Source organism: Schistocerca nitens, chromosome 6 (genome assembly GCF_023898315.1).
Source record: "Schistocerca nitens isolate TAMUIC-IGC-003100 chromosome 6, iqSchNite1.1, whole genome shotgun sequence".
Classification (NCBI taxonomy): domain Eukaryota; kingdom Metazoa; phylum Arthropoda; class Insecta; order Orthoptera; family Acrididae; genus Schistocerca; species Schistocerca nitens.
Window position 1 is genome coordinate 160,428,226 of NC_064619.1, and position 15,863 is coordinate 160,444,088.

At 42.3% G+C, this 15,863-nt stretch overlaps 1 non-coding gene across 1 annotated transcript; it reads left to right on the plus strand.

Moving 5' to 3' along the window:
- Positions 1–15,347: 15,347 nt before the first annotated feature.
- Trnas-cga (transfer RNA serine (anticodon CGA)) lies at positions 15,348–15,422 on the plus strand. Its single transcript has one exon. It is a non-coding gene; the product is annotated as a tRNA-Ser (tRNA).
- Positions 15,423–15,863: the final 441 nt, after the last annotated feature.

Consider the following 15,863-nt stretch of genomic DNA (forward strand, 5'->3'; position numbering starts at 1 on the left):
AACACGCCATGCGAAATTTAGTTATTTAAAATGTCATCAAAAGTTTCTGAATTTCGCACCATGCGCTAAACTGAACTCTGTTCCACACCTTACGCCACTTCTCAAACTTTCGGTACCGAAATATCACAATATTAATAAATTAACAACTATCATCGGAGCACATATCAGTAGGTCTGATACCTGTGAGATCCAAGCAACGACTCTGCTCATTTCTCTACACAAAAGAAGTTTCTAGTTTCGCAAGAAACGCGCGAACATGCTAGTTTCTGATTGTCAGAGAAATATCACAGCCAATCGGAAAGCAACATCAAACCCGATCAATCCCGCGCATACACACACAGAACCAATCAAAATTCATCACTGTATCACAACAGAAAATTACCATAAATAAATTTTGAAAACACACACACATTAAATTAACTTCCTCTTAACAAAATTACTTAGCGGAAATCACAACCTTATTTCATCAGTACCTTAAACCAAAGAAATAGTTTATAACAAATTCCTCGGTACGAACGACTAACGCACAAGTCATTCTCGAGCACTTCCTACAAGACCAGTCACTTCAACGCATAGTAAACAAAGACCTTTTACACGAAACTATGTTTCACGTTCACACTTTCATTCTCTCCCATAACTAATTACAATTATGATAGTAATTAATAATCAGAAAATTAAACAAACAGAACTGCAATAAAAAGACAGTATTTTGACTGCGGCTCAAACAGGTCCGTCAGCTAGCGATCTCACGCAGCTTTCTGACGCCACCTGACCTGTGCCTTAGTCGTATCGCAAGTCTGTCCATAGATCTCTGATCTCAACAGATACGCTGTAAAGACGCTACACCTCAGTATTTGGTGTAGAGGTAAATATGACTGATGTAGTGATTTCCGTTTGCAACACAGATAGGTTACGCAAACCGTAATCAGAACCACTACAGGTGTGGATGAACACACGCTTACAACTGTCTTTCGGTACGCCAACGGCCATGCCGCACTGCTAACACCGATTCCCTCACATCATTTAAGTTAAGAGCGGTCGGTCTGGACTAGCACTCGGATGGGTGACCATCCGGTATGCCGTGTGCTGTTGGCAAGCTGGGTGCCCTCAGCCCTTGGGAGGCACAGCTGAATAGCTACATGAGAAATAGCGACTCCGGTGTGATAAAGTGACACACGGTCAGGAGAGCGATCTGCTGACAACATGCTGCTCCATCTCCGCATGCAGTGTTGCCGGTGGTCTGAGGGCGACGTGGCGGCCGATCGGTACCGTTGCGCCTTCATAGCCTGTTCTGGCGGAGTTTAGTTTAGTTTTAGTTGTCATTCTGTGTCGTTGCCTCTTGCGATAGTCACGTACGTGCGGGATCTTTCGCTCCGTTGTAATTTTTTCTTTTTGTATTCCTACTGGTTCATCGAGTGGGCGTAGAATATCCGGGTTAGAGTACTGTTCAAGAAGTTAAGTTTTCTGTAGACAGAACCTTTAGTGGGCTCTCGGGGCAGTACACTCCAGTTTGTGTCCACTTAAGTGTGTGTGCCAAACGGCGTGCCCGCTGTGTCACAAGTTGTACCATTATCATACCGAATTTTTATTTAGGCATCCTTGCCTGTTTAAATTTCAAGTAGAATGCAACTAACATTTTCATCACCTTTTAGAGCGCTCAGCTGTACTCTTCCCTTGAGCTGTGTTCATATAATAATTTCGGTATTCGTTCTTCTGACATCCAGCTAGTCCCGGTTGAGGTTCGAGTCCTCCCTCTGGCATGGGTGTGTGTGTTTGTCCTTAGGTTAATTTAGGTTAAGTAGTGTGTAAGCTTAGGGACTGATGACCTTAGCAGTAAAGTCCCATAAGATTTCACACACATTTGAACATTTCTTCTGACATCCTTTTAATGTGTTCATGCTATTTCTTTCTGTAATCAACTATCTTCTGAAATGTTTCAGTTAGACCAGAGGATTCAGTCCATTCCCAGCAAACACAGCCTACACCATTATGGAGCCACCTCCAGATGACTCAGTACCTTGTTTACATCTTGGGTCCATGGCTTCGTGTGCTCTGCGTCACACTAGGACCCTACTGTCAGCTGTTACCACGTGAAATCGGGACTCTCCTGACCAGACCACGGTTTTCGAATCTTCTAGAGGCCAACCGTATATGGTCACAAACCCAGGAAAGGGGATGCAGCCAATCACCCAGTTGATTCTTTCTTTTTATCCGTTCTAAGACTTTGTAAATAGCAGGAGGTCTTAGAAGCCTCATCGCTGCTGCCTCAGTCCTCCGCAATAGACTGGCGATCAGAGTTCAAGTCTCTAAGCCGTTCATTAGATATGGTATTGTGAGTGCATTCTAAAACTATAATGAAACTATAGCACCGCTTCTGTTGTGGAGAGTTCGATTATCTATCAACTACTGGAATTTTTTCGGTTTGCATTTTTGATCAGAGTCTGTGATATATGGACCTCACATCCCAGGTATTTGAAAGTATTTTTTTTTGTTTCCAGCGATTTATCATCAATTATAATTGTTGTTTTTAAATGCTCCTTACCACGGAGAGTCATTATCTGAGTTTTCCTTTACATATCGGCATGTTATAATCATTTTCTATCTTGTGCAATGACCAAATTGCTCTCTATAATTTATCTCCTGCGTCTGCTAAGATTACTTGATCATCTGCCAGCAGGAGTGTATTATCACTTTATTGTCAACCATATAATTGTCATTACTTTGTTCCCCCATGTCTTTATGATGCGTCTATGTCTAAAGTGCGGTGAAAGGAGTCACGGGATAGCGATATGCACATTACACATGGCGGTAGTAGAGCGTCAGCAAGTTGAATAAGGGCAATGGCCTGGCTCAGCCGTCATTCTTACTCAGGCGATTCCTGTGAAAAGGTGTCCGACGTGATTATAGCCCTATGACGGGAAATAACAGACTATGAACGCTGAATGGTAGTTGGAGCTATTTGCACATTCCATTTCGGAAATCGTTATGGAATTCAATATTCTGAGGTCAATAGTACAAAGAATACCAAAATTCGGGCGTTGTCTCTCATCACGCATCAGTGGCCGACGACCATCACTTAACGGCCGAGAGCAGTGGCGTTTGCGTAGATCTGTCAGTGCTAACAGACAAGCAGCACGGCGTGAAATAACAGCAGAAATCAACGTGGGACGTACGACGAACGTATTCGTTAGAGCAGTGCGGTGAAATTTGGCTTTAGTGGGCATCACAGCAGACGACCGATTCGAACGCCTCTACTAATAGCATTACATTGCCTGCAGCCCCTTTCCTGGGCTTGTGATCATATACGGTTGGCCTCCAGAAGATTCGTAAACCGTGGTCTGGTCAGATGAGTCCAGATTTCATGTGGTAAGAGCTGACGGTTGGGTCCTAGTGCGAAGCAGAGCACACGAAGCCATGGACCTAAGATGTGAACAAGGTACTGAGCCATCTGGCGGTGGCTCCATCATGGTGTAGGCTGAGTTTGCTTGGAATGGACTGGATCCTCTGGTCTAATTGAAACATCAGTGAGTAGAAATAGTTATGTTAGACTAGTTGGAGACAATTTGCTGCCATTCATTGACTTCACATTCCCAAAATCACTGAAATATTTGTGGATGAAAATTCATCATGTCATCGGGCCACAATCGGTCACGGCTCGTTTGAAGAACATTCAGGACCGTTAGAGAGAATTATTTGGCTATCCAGATCGCCCGAAATGAATACCATCGAACATCTTTGCGACATAATGGAGAGGTCAGTTCGTGCTCAAAATCCTGCACTCGCAACACTTTGGCAATTATGTATAGCTATAGACGCAGCATGGGTCAATATTTCTGCAGGGGATATCCAACGAACTGTGGAGTCCGTGCCACATCGAGTTACTACACTACGCCGCGCGAAAGGAGGTCCCATCCCGTGTTAGCAGTTATCCCATAACTTTTGTTACCTCGGTGTATATTATCATATATTATTATTCTGCTGTCCCAAAACTTCATTATAGTCGCCATTTGGTTTGCTGTGTTCACAACTTACAAATTCTAGTTTCCATGAATGCATACTCTCTCTTTAATTTGGACGTGACCTTAATACTTCTCTTTGACATTCACTCGCTTCAGCTTGTCTCAGGGACAACTGTACGTCGCATATCCGTACGCCAGTCAGTTTCATCCTACACGGGCAGATCGTAATATTCTGACATACCCATAAGCGTTACGATGATCAGAGTTTAGCTCTCCCTTTGTTCTGAAATTATTAGTACTTCCTTGGTTTCTACCTATACCCATTTTCCTGCAGTTAATGACTTAATTCCTCCATGATCCCCATTCCGTACTGCTACTTGAGAGAAAGGAGCCTTTATCATTTATTTTCCCTCTGCGGAAAAGCAAGACTAATTGGTAAAGCAGTAGACCTCTCGTATACAAAAGTAATTAAGAGTATATTTCTGAAGATAAGATATCACCACAGAACGAAAAGCAAAGGAACACCCACAAACATAATATGAGTAGAACCACAACGAAAAATTGCAGAACTCCGAAAACCCAAATAAAAACAAACACAGTAAAATATAATCACACAGTAATCTCCAATCCGACATATCGACACAGTCGAAGGGCACAAGGAATGACGGACGCATGTCGTTCACAAGTCGTGTGGTCCTTCTGCGCTTTCCCAGAAATCGTATCGAAAATATTTTGTTGACACCGACCTACATAGGGAGGAACGATCACCACGATAAAATAAGGGAAATCAGCGCTCCTACGGAAAGATATAGGTGTTCATTCTTTCCGCGCACTATTCGAGATTGGAATATTAGAGAATTGCAAAGGTGGTTCGATGAACCCTCTGCCAGGAACTTAAATGTAATCTGCAGAGTATCCATGTAGATGCAGATGTAGACGTACTCCACCCTGCAGACAATGACGGTACTTGTGGCAAGGCCTCCACAGCTCCTGGAAGGCTTAATTCTCGCCACATGGGCAATCAAGCCAACTTAATATTGTGGCAAATTCTCCATGCGTTGCGCTACAACATAGTAACGAACAAGAAAATGCAAAAGAAGAATTCATACTTCAGCTGGCGAATGAGATGAAGGGAGTGAAAGAGCAGGAATACCAGGAAAGGGTAGAGGATACGTGACTGAAAGCGGAGGAAGTGCCAAGTCAGCCACTGCAAAGGAATCAAGACCAGAGAAAACTGTGTAAAGTCCCACAAAACCGTCTGCAGAAAATGTGGGCTAAGAGCATCTAGCTTATTCCAGTGACCTGAGTGAAAAGTAATACAAGGCCGCCTATAGAATACATGCAAGATTAACATGGGCCCAATACACTAAATGTGTCCAGAAGGTTTTACAAGTAGTTAATAAACGAAAACTACCGTTTTTGAAACTTGTTTGCATTAGCAAGAATAAATATCCAAGACACTTAGTTGTTTAAATAAATAAATAGTTACTAATTATCGTGTTAAATAAATATTTTGATTCAGTCACATATGAAACTATTTTATCGGGGTCAAAAAGACCCCTTTCCGCTTTTTTACGAATGTCAGAAACTCCACCATTCTAATGTTAAATGGAACACAATTGGAAAATGGATACGGATGCAGACTCACGAAGAGATATGCTCATGTCATAATGTCTATAGCAGGGTGTCTTTGTGTCCTGCTAATACAAAAAAATAATTTGCCACCACTTTGCATAGCCGTTTACATTCACGCATAGCAATTGTGCGGACTTAGAGTGGAGAACTAAGACACTATCGGTCGTGCACAAAAAAAAAAAAAAAAAAAAATTCTGATGTGTGTGAAATCTTATGGGACTTAACTGCTTAGGTCATCACTCCCTAAACTTGCACACAACTTACATAAATTATCCTAAGGACAAACACACACACCGATGCCCAAGGGACGACTCGAACCTCCGCCGGGACCAGCCGCACAGTCCATGACTGCAACACCCCGACCGCTTGGCTACTCCCGCGCGGCGGTAGTGAACGACTCGACTTCTCTTCGAGATGGAGATGACAACGTTCTATTTGGGCCACGGTGAACGTGACCGGTTTCGGACTGGAAGAGAACATTTGACTTAGACTTTTGCAGGACATCAAATGGATAGCTAAAATGTTGCAGTCTGTGTGGCAAGCCGCTGGGCCCACTGCAGTCCATGCATCAGACTGCTGAACGTGGAGGAAAAGCGCAGTTTTGGGGAGCGGGGTAGAAGAATTAACGTGTGCTGGTTGGCACGCAGTCAGGATTAGCCACACTGCAGAATCAAGTGCTTTTCACGGGTGATTAAGGACTCATTGTGAAGAATTCGGAAATGTTGGTAGCATGTGTAGTTTTCAGGCGTCTGGTTATATGCTAACAATCACTACCCGACCACCGCGCATACTTTCTTTTGATAATTCATGCATTGATTACGGTCTTGTGCTGTTCCCATGAACAGTCCACTCTATGCCATGTTTTGACTCATGTTAGTTGATCTTCTTCTCAGTATTTCTTGTGAACGAACAGATCCCCTAATAATTTGTTATCCACGTATATTCCATAATTCTGTAATAAACAGGGATCTAAATGGACCACTATTTCATTGCGTAGTTAGATGAACACCCTGATTAATACCTTTTCTAAGGTACAACACCCACGTCTCTGTCACCACGGCCACACATGTCCGATTTACTACTCATTGCACCATAATTTTCCTTCAAATACACCACTGGAAGCGACATGACTGTCGGTCACCCTGGCCGTTGCCGATCATTGTGACATCTACTAGGGTATGTCAGAAGCTCAGCTGAACCCTAACAAAAGACAGAACAGAACTGTCTCATGCAGACTGATGATTGTTATACAAACATGGAATATTTCATAACATGCAAACAATACAAAAATAAGAAATTTAGACAACCTTCTATAATTGAGAAATACTAAATAACTGAAGTTTGCTAGTTGTCTGATTAGAAATTGTACCCCGTCGGTAACATGCCAGACACAGACGATAACCATTACTACATTGTAGCATGGCTCGTGGTAAAATACAGACATGCTCACACTGAAGAACCATATTGTCGGTACTAAGGTTTACGTTGCTTTGAAATTTCCCCTTTGGAATTTGTTACAACGTGATATATTCATGAAACCTGGTGGCAGTCAAGAGAAGGCAGGATTCGGTTACGATTGTGGACGGGACCGTGATCAGTTACTGCTGGTTGCCTTTTACAATTACTCACAATTTATTTTAAACCAGTAATTCCAGACTCACCAATAGATAAAAAATTCCACACGTTATTAATCAAGGAATAAACAACAATGTAAATAATAGTGTTTTCAGTGAGCTACAATTTAGGAAATCACCATTAAATACAGATACAACAGATACTGATTTAAAAGCAAGCGACTGTGATCTGGGCAGAAGGCCTTACAAACCAGGAATGGCAATAAATTATGAATCGAGATTTTAAACATGGCTGCAGCAGCAACTGTTATAATTCTTCACAATAAAGGATGACAGCCAAAAACAGTTGCAGGATAAATTTTTTTTATTAAAATTCTTGACCAAGGTTTCGGTAAATATAAAAATACTTTCATCAAAAGTAAAACTTCTAAAATTACATCGTGCAATGGAGAATAATAAAACAATTATGCCAAAGGCGTCGTCAGTAATTAATACATCATCTCCATTTGTACAACATGTGTAATGGGCACAGGGTCAAAGCGAACAGTTTAGCACCATTATTTCGCCTTACCGGACAGCAGCGGCAAGTCGAGGAAATGTAACATGCCCCCAGGACAGGTAACTGGGGCGTTAGCGGCCACCAGGCAAGAAACGATACCGCTGGTTGGACTTGACAAATTGTAACAAGCTGAACGCGGTAAATAGTAATAAGAAGTCGAGGAAAGCTAATCAAATACGCCGTCCCCAAGCACTCCACTCGCTGCTCTTCCCCTTGGTGACACTACAAACAGCAACACGAACCCAAGTCACTGGAGAATAGAGAGATATCACAATGGTGGAGGTTTCTCTACTCGGACTGAAATGCACTCATCTTAAAGCTTGCTGGATCCGGTTTACGACGAGGTCGTGCACCCTCGTGACCACAGCCCTTCCATTCGGCAGTCCAAGCGTGCTGCCACCGCTCCCGGCGTGTTCTGGCACTGCGGGGACCTAGCTCATCCTGAGTCCCCAACCGAACCGCTCACTCAATCGACACCGGAAAAACAACAACATCGCCCCAAAGATAGGGCAACAGTTACGACATATCGATAAACGATGCTGCTGCCACTAACGGACAGGCAGCGCTTGCGAATCCGATTGGCGCCAGTCTACACGAGAAAAAGGCAAACCAGCGCAACCACGCCAACTAAACAATACCGTCTGGTCTCCAATAGAGGGCGGAAACCTAGAAACAGCACCAATGCGGGCCGCAGCATGACTCAGCTCAATTCAGGTATGAAAAACGGACCTCGAAATTTATACAGGGTGATGGGAAAGTAACTGTAAACACTTCGTTTGTGTAATCTATGGATCAAAATAAGAGTAGAATGTTAAAAAAGTTTTGTCTGAAACAGGTTTATTTCCTAGTTATGATGCATAATATCATTTGTGGTAGGCATTATATCGTGTGTCAGTACAGATTTTTCGCGTGTCGTGTTCCCCTGCATATCGGCTGATGTTGCTTTGTCGACGGTGCCCCTTCTCAGTCCAGTCGGGAGGCTACAGGGTATGTCAGAGTTGTTTACCCCGATAGGTAGACAGGTCGTGCGGGACCAGTTGCTTGGATGGCCAGAACTCCGGATCTCAACATCTGGACTTCTACCTTTGACGCCGTGTCAAGGTGCTCTTGCGTAGTGCTTCGACTGAGACTATACGACAACTACAGCAGCGAATTTGAAAGACCTGTGCAGCTGTCTGCGTTAACATGGACATCATTTTGGACATGTCCTGCTGTAAACGTACAGTACGTAGTTGAGTTGAATTTCTGGTCCCTTCGTGTCGTTGCTTTCTGAGAAGAATTTATTTTGTCCTGTCTGTGTTGCGCCGCACGGGATTAGCCGAGCGGTCTAGGGCGCTGCAGTCATGGACTGTGCGGCTGATGGACTATGCGCCTGGTCCTGGCGGAGGTTCGAGTCCTCCCTCGGGCATGGGTGTCTGTGTTTGTCCTTAGGATAATTTAGGTTAAGTAGTGTGTAAGCTTAGGGACTGATGACGTTAGCAGTTAAGTCCCATAAGATTTCACACACATTTCAACTTTTTTTTTCTCTGTGTTGCACTTGTTATCTCCATTCTACTGCATAACTCTGAAATAAAGCAGTTTCAGAAAAACTTTATTTGATTTTTTACTCATCTTTTGATACATATAGTACACCCTCGAAGTGTGTACAGTTATTTTTGAGAGCATACAGTCACTCTTGAAGCACCCTGTATATCAAGTTCTCACATTTCCTACCATTATGTCAACACATTCAAAGGAGTAGCCAATTTTCATATATCTGACACCAATGTGAAAAGTAGTGGTTACATAATGACTGGTTTCCACCTTGTTTCAAACATGAAAATTGGCTTCTTCTTTGAAAATGTTCGCTACTCGCTTTCCATCGTTATTTAGCTTTAGGAGCTATTGATAAAACTGATCTCCTCGCTGTCAGTTGGATTCGTATTAAACACATTTGATCGACAAACCACGCTTCTTTTTCAGCTATTTTCCGGCGGTCATACACGTGACGGATAGCAAATCGAAGTGTGTTACATCATGCGAGAAAAGTAGATACAGTATCTGTCCACGCAAATCCGCGTCCCTTCCCAGAGACACTCTGTTCCACAAGTCCAACAATGTTCACTTCTCCTTATGCCGCTACGTCTGCTCATCGAGTTGGATTTCCTAAAGGCGACAGGCTGCTATCCCTTATCGCCAATTTGAGTTTTGTGCAGCAGCGAGGCAAAATCCTCCAAAACGTTGTCAACTTCTAAGGTCAGCACTTCTAGTCTAGCTTCAAGTCGAGAGAGTACGCGCAAATAGCCTCATCTCGTGAACACCATTATCCCTGATGTATGAATCGACCAGCAGTATCTGCTGATCAGACACGAGAAAGCATGAGTGGGATTAGTTTATATTTGTAGTGCGGCATCGCAGGATCTTTCCCCACACACACGTTAGTCTGAGGAGCGTTTAGCGATACGCTTCTCGCTGACTAGGACAAGGCTGAGCTGCAACATCTCGATTCCCATGCAGAAAGCTTGCCAATGATGATCTAACTATTTTCAGTGCGCAGAATGGGGTAGCACAGTACTGAATGCTACACAGCAGAAGATTTTGATGTCAAAAATGTGGAGCTGTAATTTATTTCGGTTCAGGTTCTAGCTCGTCTTTAAAGGAACTTTAATGTTTTAGTTTCATGAAACAAAATTTTTCGTTCCCTGCTGAGCTGGCCAATACCTGCACAAGTTCGCAGATGTTCAGGTACTGTGTACTGTATTTTGAGCAATTTATATTTACCCAAACGTGAGCATATGAATCCAGTATTCATATTTTGCTGAAATTTTTGAGAGCAGGCCTTATAGTTGTGGACAAACCACTTATTATCCAGAGTAAATATGGGAAAAACATACATGACTTAAAGATTCCAAACCAAAAATAGGAAACCGTGGCATAATTTAGTTTCACAAATATTTCATAACAAGTTTTCTGAAGTAACTGATCCATCTTAGCAGCATAACATAAGATCTGTTAACAAACATAGTTTTGCTGCAGACGATGTTATATCTTTTATTTTCATTTTATTATCCAGACTAAATTCTAACTGTTGATATTTAAGATCAAGGCAACTACCTATCCAACTTGTTGTAACAAGATAAGAACAACAGTATTATGAAGAGTATATATTGCGACTCACCGTAGTGGTTACATGTTGCGTTGCAGACAGGTACAACAAAATGCCTGTTACTCAGTATTCTCTTGGCCAAAGCCTTCTTCAGAAAAGATCACCCACAGTTTCACGAAGTCTAGTACACCTAACGCACACATGATCGCTGTCTCCGGTCACTGTAACCAGACTGCTACTGTGTCGAACTGAAGCAGCAATCCAGAGAGCCACGGGGAAAGTGGAGTGCTAGCAGAGTACACGTTCGGGAAGGAAATGTGCTCTTCCTGGCGCAGTCGGCAGGGATGGCTATGACTACCAACTAGCTGTCCACCGTGATGAATGGCGAGAGCCAAACTGCGCCCAAGAGCAAAGTGGACCTCTCTGTGTGGTAACATAGAGCTGAAATTAACGTGGTAGATTTATATGGCAGCTTCACAATGTGAGCCATTTGGATGTGCCTCTCAACCACTAGCTTTTCTGAACTGCGCAGATGACATTATCCTCACAAATTCTTCGCTTCTGAAATCATCTCTGCCTCAACTTACAGCAACCTGTTGTTTCCACACCCTCTATCCAACATTTTCCACCCGCTGTGTCCTATCACCAACACCCAATTCACGACCCTCAACTTCACTGTGAGCTTCTCTCTCCCAACGTAGCTACAGCCTTTTACCCTCCCTCATCTCCCTCTCCCACAGTCTTCAAACACTACACCTAGCAGTCATGTCTTGCCGCCAACTAGTCCCTGCATGTTCCACCAGGCAGCGATCACTTCTCTCCCACCAACCGTATTCTGTTATCTGTCCCTCTTACCTGCCCCAGTCCAGACTCGTGCCACCATTAAATGCAGTTGCCTTCTGGCAACAGCAGCCGAGAATGGCAGTCATGTATGCATGAGGTCTGCTTGTTCGTGCGAGTGTGTGTTAGTGTGTCTTTCTTTCTGAATGTGTAACAGTATTTAAATTTTGTCTGTAATTAAACATGTTATTTTAAGGTGAGTAGTAAGTAATCCATCCGTTTAATTTTATTGTTGATATCCCAACTTCCACTTTCCCTTTTTCATTTCGTCAAACAAATTAGTATATGAATAGTCACTTTATTTCACCCGAATCCGATTTGACTACTACTATTGTACATTTACGATTTACTAATGTGGATATTTGTTTTAAAATTAATGTAGACTTTCAAATGTTGTTATCTGAAAAAAAAATATAGCTGAGGCTTATGTAGTCCTTCGCAACTTCTCATGAGCTCATCGCCTGACATAATTTTGATGGTGATAGATATGTACAAACTGTACTCTCACAAGTAATATTCTCCGCAACGGTCCACATTATCTTCGTGATTATTCGGATGCTGTTGTATCGCCTAGCTACAGCAGTCGTTGGTGCTTCTCTGAGGAGTAGACAAGACGTTCCGATGGAACAGCTGATGGAAAATCTTCGTCTGTGGAAGTTCGTGTTGTTGGTTGTGCCCGCTAATGGGCGGCGTCATAGGATCTGAGACGCTGGCTGTGTTTATCTTTCAGCCGCGTCAGACGAGCGGCTAACGATAATGGCGTACCAAGAGATGGAGACACTCAGTCTTGTTTGCTATCTCTCAGCCGCAGCCTGTGCCGGATTACAGGCTAATGCAGGAATGCTGTTAATAGTCACTAGTAAAAACAAAATTTTGTCGGTTAATGAGTATCAGAACTGCCATACACATAACTGTGCTTTATCACATAGCACGCAAAAAGAAGCACTCTTAACAGAAAGATTCCGTTTATAATATAATGCAGTTGTACCCAGTCTGCTGACATGACTGTGTCACAGGAAGAGCTGACATTCTGAATCAGAAAAAAAGCGCAGCAGATACAAGATAAATCTTGTACCAAAACTCGGTACTATAAGCCCTTACACGGATTACTTCCAGTATAGACTAAAAGTATATGAACAGTAGTTTCCCTGCGACCTACTAAACAATGCAGCAAGGAAGAAGTAAACTGACAGCCCCCCAATATTACCAATAAAAGACAGAACTAAAGTAGGACCAATTCATACGTTTTAGTATTAGTATTTTACTTCCGATATCCAAGGGTCGAAATGATTAAAAAGTATGTGAACTTGCATACACCAGAGTTATAATTTGAGAAACTTAGGTTTGAAGAAGAAATATGAATAGTGTCAGAAACCTGACAGAATGAGAGATGTTAAATGAAAAAACCGAGACGGAGTGTACAGTGTCTCCATTGTCAACATTGGGAAACGATAGGGTAACGTCATTATGGCAGCCGTCTTGATACTCATGTTTCGAGCGGTTTTAGCATTTTATTAGTGAATTTCTTCACAGTAGGCCTTAACAAGTATCCTCTCGCTGTAGGTATACACTCAAATGTTAGTGCAGTGTTCACTGTTAAAACAGCTTCTTTGCTCGTTCTGAAATTTTAGGGGCATCCACATTAAGTGTGAAAACTCACAGTTTAAATGGAAAATCTGATCCTCCAGGAGATTAACCCCAGCTTGTAAAGCCTTTTATTTCATTGATGTTATTGCTATCGGACTGCAATATGGGAGGTCTCCACAGAAAACACGTTTTGTTAGTAAATATACCAGACCATGAAGAATAACATGAGCATTTTTCTCTTACATTTTTAAAATGACAAGGTTCCTCAGTTATTACGTGGAAGACATCGCTTTGAAATAATAACTGCATAAATAAATGCAACAACTGAGTGAAACACAATTTTCGTGCCATGGGCGTTTCGCCTTTATTTTCTGCAAGGCAGCTTCAGTGGCATATTACGTGCAACACAAACCAAAATATCGCATCAAACCAAGCGTTAAGTTTGTAGTAGTGTGAAAAGTGGGGAAAAAACACAAACTGACATTTATAAGAAGAGGATCAATACCAAAAATGGAAGAGGAGCGTAATATGTAAGAAATCGTCCACGTAACCTACCACTGAAGATGCCATGGAGGAAAAGAAGGCGAAACGCATATTTCACGAAAATTGTGCTTCATTCAATTGTAGTGAGACGGTCCACAAAGTAAAAATTATCAATTTATCGTAATATTACACGCAACTGAGGAGGACTAGACTACAAAAGTTGAAGATGATAAATACAACGACGTTTTATTATCCGTTTGGCAAATAACATAACCCCTTAAGGGCGTAGGATCATCCACTTTCGTATTAAGAGTTAATGTTCATTTCACACTGATGATTATGTCACCATTGCTGCACTGCATTCCCACATTAATTTAACAGTTCATCACTCTTCACGGAAGATGCTTCGTATCTTTACAAATAGTAGTCCGTTCACTCAACGGAAGTTACTGGCCAACAACTACGACGCTGTTCCATCCACAAATTTCAAAATTACTAAAGAAAACATTTTGACCATTAAATCGAATCATTACGAACTTTTACCCTAAAATTAGATGTAACGTTTACAAAATCATAATAACTTTTTTTGGCAGGTTCTTCAGTCAATTTCTGCGCAACGAGGCTTCATGTGATTGCTTTTTACGGAAACGAAACAACGACCCTCTCACATACGTCCGTCTGACCAGTAAGGCTTGGACACTGTTACGTTAAACATCAAGGCAATTCCCTCCCCAGAAAAATACGCACAACTTTTAATGTTTCAGAAACTAACGACGCGATGTATTAGTATATTATAACTCCAAACATAGCAGTACTCAACACATTCCCTTAGCATATATTTTTTTAAGTGTCAGAACAATTTTTTTGAAAACCAAAAAAAGAAACCAGCAAAGAGACTGAAACACAACCCCCAATGGCTCCCTCCTTTTCAGTAACTATGCAGTAACACTGTATAATAAAGATGCCACGCAAAATTCATACGCTCTCGTTCCTACACCAGAAACTACGATTTCTGTACAATTTGTTTACATTTATGGTAGGGAGACATAGAATATACGTGGCAACTAGATCAAGAAAATTTCTAGGCAAAATAACAACATAAACAACAAAATCACTTATAGAGATGCACTCAAATAGTATCTATGAAAATAAAATTAAAATTCTGTAATGTAATTCCAATAAATCACTTTCACCGTACCACTTCCTACGATCAACTTTTGCCACAAGGGATATCCACAAAATCTGCAGATGTTATTTGCACTAGTGATGCGAAAAATCGCAGTTCCCTACTTATGGGGATCACTTCACACTGTTTTGGTGCCGACAAGAGTCCGCGAGAGCGACATTCAATTCTGCAGTGACTTTTTCAGATGTCGTCCTCTTGTTTATCATCACACTCCTCTTCAATGACCGTTTGTCACGATCGCTGTAAATTTGTTCGCATTGTGACTTAGAGTATAATGAAACTTCCTGGCAGATTAAAACTGTGTGCCGGACCGAGACTCGAACTCGGGACCTTTGCCTTTCGCGGGAAAGTGCTCTACCAAATGAGCTACCCAAGCACGACTCACGGCCCGTCCTCACAGCTTTGCTTCTGCCAGCTGTGAGGACGCGGCGTGAGTCGTGCTTGGGTAGCTCAGTTGGTAGAGCACTTGCCCACGAAAGGCAAAGGTCCCGAGTTCGAATCTCGGTCCGGGACACTGTTTTAATCTGCCGGGAAGTTTCATATCAACGCACACTCCGCTGCAGAGTGAAAATCTCAATTTAGAGTATAATGTGCTTTATCCGCACGCAGTATAAAACTTCGATACGGTGCCCATCGAAACACCAACCTCGGCTTCCCTCGGCTATGGATGCACGCACCGTACGAGCACTACCAATTTTCCCACTTTGGAATTCACTTAGCTCCGATATAATGCGCTCATAACTGTCGATAACAGTGTTTTGACCACGACCTACAGTTGCAACGCACTGAGGACATTGAACAGGGGCCGCTCGTCATCACATACGACAGCGCAACTTGCAGAATTGTCTAGCATCTGCGTTTATGTTAAATCATGAATTTGTCCCAGTATTTCCATATTTTTGTCCGAGCCCGTACGTGTTGTTAACAATAAATTGGCCGATAGAAATAAATCTTT